This window comes from Pocillopora damicornis, chromosome 12 (assembly GCF_964200805.1).
Source record: "Pocillopora damicornis chromosome 12, jaPocDami1.2, whole genome shotgun sequence".
NCBI classification, from domain to species: domain Eukaryota; kingdom Metazoa; phylum Cnidaria; class Anthozoa; order Scleractinia; family Pocilloporidae; genus Pocillopora; species Pocillopora damicornis.
This window is the reverse complement of record NC_142681.1, coordinates 15140948-15153127: the sequence shown is the minus strand read 5'-3', so window position 1 is coordinate 15153127 and position 12180 is coordinate 15140948.

The following is a 12180-nucleotide window of genomic DNA, read 5'->3' as shown; positions in this document are numbered from 1 at the left end:
TGCAAAAGGACAGATTTTATTTTCCCTCTTGCAACATCTCTCTTCCGAAGTCTCTCGTAAATCATTTCCAATTTCCTCTATTCACTGAATGGCGCACTTTAAAATTTGGACAGGCATTAGCGACCATCAATTTCACTTCGCGCTCGAGTCCAGCGGACATCTGCTCAATTGTTTACGAGTTGTTTGGGAAAATGCCTTCTTTCCTTACACGTGCCGCCGAATGGATAAGAAAAGCCTTCCGGAAAAGATAATTTTGATATCTGTTCGGCTCTTTCGCGTTTGACAACACCGTTGTTGTGATCTCGACAAGAACGTCATTAGCGTAAGAGCGGTGAAAGCTGATTCGAACTGAAACCTAAAGAAAAAAAAAAAAACTTAAAAGCGGTATAAGACCTGTCTGCAAAGCGCGCGCACACAGATCACACACAAAAAAAGAAGCTGCTAGGACAGCCCACCTCCAAAGCGTGCTTTTTAACATTTACGCAATAAATTGCAAAGACGAATCTTGTTTGTTTTAAGTTGGACATATCCGCCCTAAAGCACTTTATTCGGGTCGCCCGTGATGTCTTTCATAAAGTTATTGATGAAGTATTTATTTTCCAAGCGAGCAGGTGCAGATTCCCATAAGACTTTCAAAATTTGTGCAGCTGCTCTCCAACGAATTGTCACATGACACAGTGTCAGCACGAACAATTCATTTCTCAGCGCAGTGGAAATAAAACGTTTAACCCTTCGTTCAAACTGTTATAGCCCTACGCGCCACCGTGGTGCAATTCTGCAGTATGAAAGAGGCCACGCGAGCGTAAAAGCTTTTTTCCAATTAAAGTCTTCGAGCGAAGATAAAAAAACAGCGTTATTAACGTTGCGAAGAATAGATAAATTAAATATTACATATAATTACTTGAGGCTTTTCAAAACAAAAATAAGTCCATCGTGTATTAAGGCCAGCTGTTTCAATTCTGCGAAAAAACAGGATATCCGGAGCAATTTTAGATTTTCGTATATAAGTAGAAAACACAATAAAAAGCGGTAAATGATTGTCGACTCAACAACACCAATCTTTTGATCTTTTTAAAGGCTCCTTTGCTTTCGTCGGCAGAATTGAAAATTAATTTCTTTTTTCCTACGCCGAATTTTATTTTTATTTTTTTTTCTGAGTTCTACTTGGTTACAAAACACCCGGTGGCTGGCTTGAATTTGATACTGAGCCAAAGTACGGGATTAGGGCGATAAAAAACAAAAATTAAAAAGGAACCACTTAGTTTTTCTGCCGTGGGGACCACATAATTAGACATGGAACACAATTTTTAAGAACAAAACTAGATTACTGCTTACATCCTGTGTTTTAATAATAAGTTTTCCTCTTAAAGAATCAAACGGAAATTGAGCCAGTGTTAGCGATATGTCTCTCCACTTTCCTATTCATTCTAACGAGAAAAAATGGGCCATGCACAGTTCCGTTTACGTCAACATCAAATGAAAGAGGAAATTGTTGACAAAATGCTCTCCTGTTATCGCAGTTTTTTCTTCCGACGGCCGGGTAAATTAGCTCAGGAAAAAAATCCTTTATTGGCTCTAGTTTTAGATTAGGCAAGACATGAAAATAACTAGTTTGTCTTTATTGTTCATAAAACCCGTTTAAAGGCTGTATTTACGAGATTAAAATTCATTTAAACCCGAGACGCAATATCGAAAAAATATACAAGTGTAAGAAATAAAAGAAAAGGTGAAGAGTTTTCGTTACAGTAATCAAAAATTGGATTGCAAAACAAAAGAGGGCCCACTATTACGTGTGCAATGATTCTTTGAACAAGCAGGATTCCACAAATTGACGACTGCAGCAAACAGCGCTGGGTTATTTTGTTAAGAAAATCTGAAAAAACAGAATTTATCGGGGTTTAGTTTCACAAAAAGGAAAAAAGTTAAGAGCGGCATTCTGTTCAAATAAATTAACCCCTAAGCTGCAAACAGCTTGCGAGTTCTGTCTGCAAAGTCAAGACTGAATCTGAAATTTGAAGCGCGGTCTATTCTGTGAGCACGCGTTTGTGTCAAAACGTTTCTCTGTTTTGATGAAACAGCTTTGGATCCTTTTAGGGGGTTTCCTATTCAGTCGCAGATTGCTTTAGCGAAAGAACACAATACCCTACTAACTGACGATTTAACAGTTAAAATGTTCATGTCGATCATAGTCTTTGCGCAGCTGTTTGCACCAATAAAAAGCGTTTGTTCAGGCAGTGAAGAAAATATAATTTACCAGATAACGCAAAACCATTGTATTCCACACGGGCTTTTCTCCGAATTGGTAATTTGCCATTCAGAAACTTATACCTCTGAAATTATTGCTAACTCGTTGGTTGTAAACACCGAACAATACTAGATTATCCTGGACTTCATTTTAACGCTAGTGTACCGAGCAAAAACAAAAATTTGCACTGACAAAAACAAACAAGACAATGACTGTGAATCTGTAGGAGCCCGAACAGTATATGCATAAAGATTCTCGAGTGCGTGGGCATGAAAAGTATATTTTTTATCGCTGGCAAAAAAAGGAAAAATCAAAACTCGAAAACTGACTTCGATCGCGCCTTTGGCACTAATCTTTTGTCAATCTTATCATTTAAAATAGTTTTCATTTTAATCTTTTGTATTTATGTTGCTGATTTTTTTGGAGGAAATCAAAAGAAATACGTGGAGAACCGCCACACTCGAAACCACCAATCATGAAAAGTAATTAGCGCAGCAATATTTATATCTCGTATTTTACTCCCGAAGGTAATATCCGGCAGCTATTTCTATTTACGTGCGTATATCAACTTTTTCCTAGTTTGGTCCTGAAAGAGCCATTTGTATGATTTTCTCCAGACATACTCTCTTTGAGATCGACTTTTGACAGTTTTTATTATGTTATGTTGTGCCCGTGTTTCACATAAACTAGAGAAGCTTGAAAAGGTTTGTTTTGCCAATTCCAAAAGCGAGTTTCACCAGTAACCCAGGCTTGAGATATTGCGGAATATCGCACTTGGAACAAAACTGACAAGTGCATATCAAGAATGGTCATTTATTTGGTCAAATTGCAAATTTTATGCCGATTTCGAGCCTAATTGCAAACTTATCAAACTCAGTCAAGGCGACAAGAGCTAAAATCTTTTCAACTCAGCTGCCGCTCGTCGGCAGGCGGAAAGATGTCTGACTGATGATTAAAATCCTACATAATTCGCAAATGTTTGCGGTCTTCTCTTTATCTGGAGCGTTCAGTCGTTCTAAGAATTTTTTTCAGTCTTTCTTCTTTTTTTTCGATCCCCAATCGACCGTATATCCGTCCATTTAGAAAGCGTTAGTACTTTGTCAGGAAGCCATAGTAAAATGATGTAAGTTATGTTGTGGCTGGTTTGGCATATGGCGCCTGCTAACAAGGCAGGTGATAACTTGGGGTCGATGGTTTCTCACCTTTAAAACTGAACTAAATGTGCTAAAAGGAAAGGGAATTCATTCAAATAAAACGAAGAGGTTTTATTCTCGGAAAAGAGTAACGAATTCCTTGTAAGCCGTAGTTACTGCAGCCGTGAAGCGCACACCAGTAACGAATAAGTAGGTGCGGTAAATTTACATTTTCTTGTCGTTTCATTAGATGCTCATTAAACAACATAGAAATCGGCTTGAGATGCAAAAGAGAGACAACTTTTCAACTGCAGCCTGTTTTAAATTGAGCGGCGACAGTGTACCCGAGATATCTGTTATAAGGCACAGTCAGTCATTAAACCGGGCGACAAATTACTTATTATTCAGTCAATAACGGGAAAACGGCGTCTGCACATAGGGAAGCACTTAGCTATAAAGGACCTCACTTTACCTTTTGACTTGCGCCTGTTCAGGAAAAAGGCGCATTCTATTTCCTAAAACACGACACCATGGCGTTGCGACTTAACTAAAACTTTACTGCCGAAAATGAGAAGCGAAACTGATGATAATCAAATTTAATAATGAAAGAGAGAGAAAAAAACACTAATGTTTTTTTGGTTTCAGATTATACTGTTGAATCATAAAGTAGACAAAAAGTGTTTATTATAGAGAAGGAACCTGACTGCAAACTAGATGACGTCATACGGGGGAACATAGAGCGACTTATACGTATATCAATTAAACATTATTTTGGTGTTTGTTTCTCCACGCATTCCACAAAAATCAATAAGGAGATAAGAACATATGATATTCATACACGTATAGATCGTCATCGAAACGGTTAAACTCGATGTAAAATTTAACATAACTTTTGTAACGAAAGCTGTTTTTTTAGAGAATCCGGTAACGATGGCCTTTCATGTTGGCGACACTTGAGCTTTTAAAAGTGAGATATGTCGCAATGAATCGAAAACTTGCATCATGACAGAATTTTAAAAGATTTGCCGGGTGCAGTTTTAAAATGACTGTTATCACTCTACAATACTTGCAATTGCGCGATTTGTGGTCCATAAATCTAAACGAGTTCTTTCTATTAGAACCTGGAGTAACATTTTTATGGCTCGACCGAAAGTTCTACCCTAAAAAAATGGAGGAAATAACGGAAATTGGGGATACGATTCCGAGCCTTGCGGATATAAGACATCCCTAAGTCGCCCCCACGCACAGATCATTTAGGAAATGAATTCAATTCAGTGTATTGAGACTACGGCGTCATGCTGAGGAAAGAACTATCTTGAAATTCATCTAACAATTACTGGAATAAGGAGGAGGGATTGCGTGTAAATAACAAAAGATCGGCGGCGACAAACTGTCCACCGAGTAAAGAACACGGACGGGCAATTTTCTGTACCACATGCCGAGTGATGCATTTAGCGAAGTTGAAAGGGAAGCCTATTAATTCGAAATTGTTTTGACTTCTACAAAGATGTAGTTTCCTGTATTAGTTAGTGTTTTATTGTCCTGTATGCATGAAAAAAGGAAACGTCGGGCCAAGTAAAAGAAATCCGGAGATCTAGCGCAGAAATTTCGTTTCAATTTCGATAACACCGTTCGTGTTTCAAAAAAACTTTCATGTAAGCTTTTAGCAACGTGGCCGAGAAGAAATACAATAGGTCTGGTGGTAGAACTTATACATCCCGCTGTTATATTATTTAACTACCCGTGATAGGGGAAAAGTTATTCATATCGCTGAACAGAATAATGATAAATACGGCCATGAATTATTAAACGGTTGGATTCTACATCTTTGGCTCTCTTACAAGCTTTCGTGCATGAAAAAACCATTCAAAGTAGACGTTATCTGATTTCAGGTTGTGACAAACGTTTAATTCGCAACGAATCATCAAAAACATTCCTGTGAAGGCCAAAAAACGCTGGAAGTGAAAATTATCAGCGAAACACCTGCCCTGTGTTTGACGGCTGTGAGAAATAAATTAATAATGTGGTATTCTCCCTTGGAAATTTGGTAGGCGGCTCGCAAAAATATGTTAACAATTAGAAATGTAAACAAGAATGTTGCTACCAAACACAATATTTCAAAAGTTAAAACAATCTTGCGCAACAAAAGCACCAGGTCTTCTGATATATAAATAGATGTCGTAATTTTATACTCCAGAGGCATGCTAAAGACTATAACAAGCTCTGCTGCTACTTGCACCCAAGATAGTAATGATCCCGATGGTTGTTTCTTTTAAGGCTGTGAAAATAAAACCAGCTCCGCTATCGCGGTTTACGTAAAAAGCTATTTCAGAGCACAGAGATAAATAATTAATTAGCGAAAAAGCTTGCTGGTGTTTTCTTCGGAAAGCTAATTTTGGCGCGGAGAACACTTTTGCTACTCTTTTGCAATTGATTAAGACTATCCGACAAGAAACAGATTGTCTAACAAAAGTTTGCTTTGTTTGAAAACGACAGATGCGCCTATGCGATCACATGGTGAAGGATCTCTGAAGGGGTTGACAGTGTTCCTACCACAAACAATGGCAGCAAACTATAAGATTCCTGAGCTCACATTTTAAATGAAAATTTCGTTTCAAATTTCGCTTTAAAACAACGCCTTCTTTGCTTATTCGTGTACATAAAAAGCCCTGCTTTTGTGTGTTTCAATAATTTTAATTTTGCAACTGTAATTCTAAGTCGCAATTATAGCCCACCTGTACGCACCTGTGTGTGAGAAACACTACTAAACCGTTCTCACAAACAGACTCCAACTAACACACTCATCCTGAAAAATAACAGCAAATAGCTAACGGCGCCGGGTAAGAAAACAAGGTTTCTAAAAGGCGACGCTTAAAGACCTTCCTGTTGTCCATTGTAAAACTTTTGCCACCTGTGGATTTGCGTGGAGAAATGAAATGACAAATGGAAAACGAGTAATTTAAGAGGATTGAAAACTTATTATACATGTCTAATTACAAAAACTAATCCTACCAGACCAACTCAACAAATGTGTACATCCAATCCCGTTATTTTTTCCAGCTAAATCGCAAATGATCGTGACGTCAAACATACTGATTATAGAATTTGAAGTTGTAAAAGTGTCACTTGAATTCCTCTATGGAAAGAGGTCTATGGAGAATTTTAGAAAGATGAGTCACGAGTCCAAATGCTTTTCCTTGTACTGAAAAAAGCCAATCTATATCTTCTGTTATAAGAAGGTTAAAGTGTGACGTCATAAAGTTATTAAACACTAGATTATGAGCAATTCATGTTGCATTTCATCGGCAAAGAAAACATTCTTTGTAAAAGATCTGCACATCTTTGAAGCATTAAAAATGATTTACAACTCTCCCAATCAACCAGAGAAGCTGTATCGACTCCCTTATGAATATAAAAAAAGTAAAAAGATGCTCAAAAGTTCTGATAATGTGCTCTCAATACTGCATCATAAATTTTCCTCTTGGTCTTGGGGGGGGGGGGGGGGATTTTGGTTGTTTCAAATTGAAAGTTTACCTGATTCTCCCTGAGGCTCTGGAGTATTCTTAAGATCCCCCTTGTTGCCAGTCATGGTACCCACCTTCCCTATTTCCCCTGAAAACCAAATGATTTCCTCCCCCCCCCTCCCACCAAAAAAGAAACCTCCGGACCCCTCCCCCCTCCAGTAAATAACGACTTGTCTCATTAATCCTTATGCAAAATGATATAGGGAATGCCGGGACGACTGCGTAATGCAAATTGAACGCATGTATTGTGCAGGTTCCACCGATACGGTCAGATAAATCATGTCGGCATAGTTTTTGGAATAATGCTGTCGTCAGAGCATCACTTATAACGCTGGCATAACAACTTAACTTCTAAGGAATTTCCTTGATGTTACAGTTTAACGAGTGATTACTTCTGCAGCTTGAATGAAGTCAACAATAAGCCCGCACATGAGGAACATGATCCAATTCAAAGTTGTGTTGTGAACTTGAGTAAGCTTTTTGTTTGTAGCATAATGAATAATTTTTGCGCATAACTTTCGGCATAATGCCATACTACCAAGCATAATGTTCAAATTCTTGGAGAATAATTTATCTAACCCTATCCACAGCATAGGAGTCAAACGCAATAAAATACGTCATTCGTGCAAAAGGATGCACTAGAGTTTATTTCAAGAACAATTCTCACGTGCAATGCGTTGAGGATATTTGAACTCAAAAGAACTTTAACAAAGGTGGAATACTTTTTCTTAGTTAATACTTCTGCTTTAAGTAACCGTTCCATACAGGTGTAGACGATCCAAAGAGGTCGCCAGGACTCAGTAAGGGGTGACCACGCCCACTTAGTGGAGGCGACCATTGCAGTAATAAGTGGTCAAAGTCTTCGGACCTTGACGCAACCATGCTAATATTGAGGTCAAAATGAACGCTGGGATTGACCAACCCAGTACTTGGTCCCTCAAGGGGCGTGTTGTTTCACGCGGCCTCGACCTTTGTTGTTGTGCGGATGCAGATTCAAAAAAGCTTCGCAAATTCCCTTAAAATTGTATGTTTGCAAACCTTTTTTATGTCTGTTTTAAGACCGTGAAGTCATGTAAACGATGATTCTACCTCCCGGATCTCGTGAATCCAAGAAATTGGTTCGTTTTTTACTTCTTAGCGGTCAATCAGATCATAGCACTCTTTTTAAATAAAGAGACATTTCTCGGTCATTTTTCTAGGTTCTGGTACCACGCGATTATCTGGTAACCCCGGCCGACCAATGTACATTTTGACTTTATGCGTGTTCTGTGATTTGCGTCTTAAATGTTTGTTTCTGAGGAAAACCATAAGAGTGAAGCAGTCTTTAAAAACCGGGCAAAGAAGAGTAGACGGGACTGTGCATAGAAAAAAACGCTGATTTAACTGTAACGGAAACTGAAAATGTCATGTACAAAACGTTTTCCCGTTTTAAATTACGCATTATCCTTAAATTTACGTAACTTACAGGATATCTTGGTTTGTTACATGCTCTCCTCGGCCCATCATGAAGCGAAAGAACTTCTGCAAACATACACTTTTGAGAACATTTGAGAAGCTTTTCGAGACAAAATTGATTAAGGCCGTGCGAAGGGGATGAAACGGAAAGTGTAACAACTTATTACGAAGGATAAGAAAGATGGCAAGTTTTGAGCTCGGTAAAGAAATAGTGAAAGATTTTTTTTCTTCTTGTCACGAGCGTGGGCCAAAACAAAATATTCTGAATCCCCACGAGGAATCGAACTTCAGACCTTCGGATTACGCGCTCTGATGATCTACCACCAGTAACTCTACTGTAAACTAGGTTAACTACGAAGTTTATATATGACACGCGTCCAGCCTTCTGCTAAGATCAGAAACGTGTTTAGCGTCATTTTTGTAACTAAAATGAGAAAGATGGTAAGTTTTAAGCTCGGTAAAGAAATAGAGAAGGATGTTTTTTTGTCTTGTCACGAGGGTGGGACGAGCACGTGACAAGCAAAGTTGCATAATGACTGCGTAGTGCAGGGCGACCTCCTAAAATGGTGCTGCTTAATGTAGCTCGACAAATAGAATGGATCAAAAAATGTTTTCACCGCACAACCAAGAGCTAGCACAAATACTGCTCGAAGAAAAACTTCGATTCTGGATTCCGCGCCTCTTTGTATCAAATTTTGTCAAATGTGGTCTCGTTCGGTCTTGGAATCTTAGTCTTGGTCTTGTCATTCGATTGATTTTCGCTACAAATTCTCGATAACCATATCAAGTTCACTAAATCATCAAATGATGATAAAACGTATCTTTTTGAGAACATGCGGATATACCGACATGATAAATTACAACTGGAAACACATTTGATGTACTAGCTAGGACTACAGCGAACGCTAATGACATATTCTCAGGAAGGGAAAATTTCTTGATTATCCCAGCTTAAGCTAGGCAAAAAAAGAGGTCGGCAGTGCGGAAAATCGTTAAAATTTTGTCATAAGACACTAAAAAATCGATTAAAATCTGCAACAAAAAGAAAATAAAAACACAAACCTGGTGAACTGAAGAACGCGTCATTAGGATTAAGGACGGACACCTTTTGCGTCCTGTTAGCGACGACCAGGCACAAAAAATGTTTTTCCTGATGTAGGGTCCCGTTCTTTGCCATACTCAACTGTCTCGTTTTTCGGAAAAAGGACCCTTGTCATTCGTTATTATTGACCTATACTGTTGATTGGAATGACGCACACAAGCGCCTTTCAATGGCTTCCATCACAGGTAGCCGCACTTTCGGAAAATTTTCTTGACCTCAAAATTTTATTTATCTCGACGTAAGCTGTTTCTAAACGCCGAGAAATAGAATGAAAAATGTTTTCAAGTAAGTCTGATCTCTTTTGCTGATAATTTCTTGTTTAACTGCCCGCGTTTACTAGATTATTTTCCAATCGATTCGTAGATCCGCGAAAGTAAAGTCAGCTATTAACTGTTTACTTTTGCAATTAGTGAACCCAGGCTGGGCGAGATTTGTATGCTTTGAGCCGAAAAAGTTGGGTTTAAACATTGAAAAGCAAACTTCAAAATTGTATGAAGTTATTTTTCTCTCTCCCGATCAACCTGTGTTAATGAAATTCAGACTCGACCTCAAACTAGCTCTTAGAGTCCATTCATTATTTATCGCCTGGGAATGGGGGGAAGGGGTGTAGAGGATTTTGAGGATCTCGTGGTTTTAAGGGGGAACACTCAGGTAATTAGTCTCAATGTGTTGATGGCTTTTACGGCTTATGGTCAAAATTTTTGCCAATTTACGGCTAATGGTCATTATCTTACCATTGCTGTTACTCGAAGGTTTTTTTTAGGGTTAACTTTCTTTTTACATCTAACGCTCAAAATTTTTCAATTCTTACGCCCAACGGCTAAATATTTTTGCCTTTTTACAGCCAATCGTTAGTTCCTTTGGGACCTTGCAATAAAAGAGGGGGCTATCGACTGTCAATTAACTCCGACTGATGGAGTCAGAGGAATTTTACTTCCTTATTTTAGAGACTAGTTGAAAAAAAACCTATTTACGAAACTTGTTAAAATTCTAAACAAAGGAGTAATCAATTTACGCGAACGAGAGCTCAAAAAAACAACTAAAACTCCGCGAAAACAAACAATAAAGTACGCCAAGCGTAGAAATCTTTGCCGATTGGCTAATTTGAGAAATCATGCGCACCGCGCGTGAATACAAAAATAATACAAAGGGGGGGGGGGAGGGAGAGGAAAACTGTTACTTGAAATTTAAAAACGAAAGAGATTTTCTACACTAATCATATTTATCAAAATCGAATCTTTCCCTGCTCTCTCCCCCAAAACACAATGATGAATTTTGTGCAATTTTTAACCTATACCGATAGGCGGAGACTGTTTAGTTTAACCTAAATCGTTAAGGGGAGTTGGTTGAGGGTTGAGGGGAGGAGAAGTTCTACGTACGCGCCTGAATCGGCAAAAAGTGGTCATTCGTAAAATATTTGGATATAGGAGATGTTGTCAATAACTGTCCGGAAGGGTTTTGACTCCCATAATAGTTATGACAATCCAGTAAGGCAAAGGTAGTCTGCACTAAAGCCAAATGGCCCACCCAGCCGGAATTTATCCTGACATTTATACTCTTGGATCACGGAGAGAGGCAACGTGGGGTTGAAGTGTTTTGTCCAGATTGAGGATCAGGTAGAAGAGAGTGACAAGTTTTGACGACGACATTTGCCTTGGGTTTTAGCGATTAGTCATAATTTACCGCCTAAGGAGGGGTCGGGGATTTTTTTCCTTCGGGGGGGAGGTCATGTGGTTTTTAGGGGGAGCGGAATGGGGATCAGTCATGGCAAACAGAGTTTAAATGGACGACTGCGGAAAATTGATTGCAAAGAAGGGGAACTCATCAGAAAACAACAGAGCCTTATAAAACTAAATTTCCCATTCTTCTTGCGAATTCGCCGCTCAAAATTCTTACAGAAGCCAGCTACGCAAGCTGCATTTAGATGATAGATATGTAACTTTATTTAAACGCAATAAAATCGTTCAGCACAATCTAGATTACATGAGTTGTGCGTCAGGCTAATGAAAAGCGGCGATTCGAAACGTCTTTTGTGATCTACGATTTGATGGACCCACGGCAACATGAAATCTCTTTATTTTTTGGAATGAAAAAGGAAAAATACTGTTCACGGTGATGTCATCAACGCGTCTGTTCTCCATTTGATCATCAGTAAAAAACCGATGGAGATGCCTTGGGTATGACCTCTGTGCACGACTTACTACCTGAAGTAATAAGGATAACGAGCAACAGGATAATAGCTATAAATCTTATTCCCAAAGCCCATGCTCCCATAACTCCTTGCGGGCGGGTAGCGAAGAGTTTTCAAGATTGAGGATTCCATATCAGAGATTAAAAAATGTTCATGTCAACATGTAAGATAAATATATCTTTTCGAGAGATTGTAAATTTTATATTCTCTTGCTCCGCTCAAGATATCAACTCTCTTGCTCTGCTAAAAAATTAAAGATGACCACAGTCCCAACGATAGATACGGAATAGTAAAAGTATTTGATGGATCATAATCTCTGATGTGCCTTGACTGTTCGGCCGTCAGTTGATCGTATTTTCATATAAACGTTTTCTTTCAATGTCATCTTGTTTCTGTTGTAAATACACGTATGGTTTACTTTTAATACTACAGCTGACACTTTCTAAGGTCTTAATCAACCGGTAATTTAGGGGTGCGTCACACACGACTGGAGGGAGATGGATAAGGGTTATAGTGCTCGCGACCTTTGG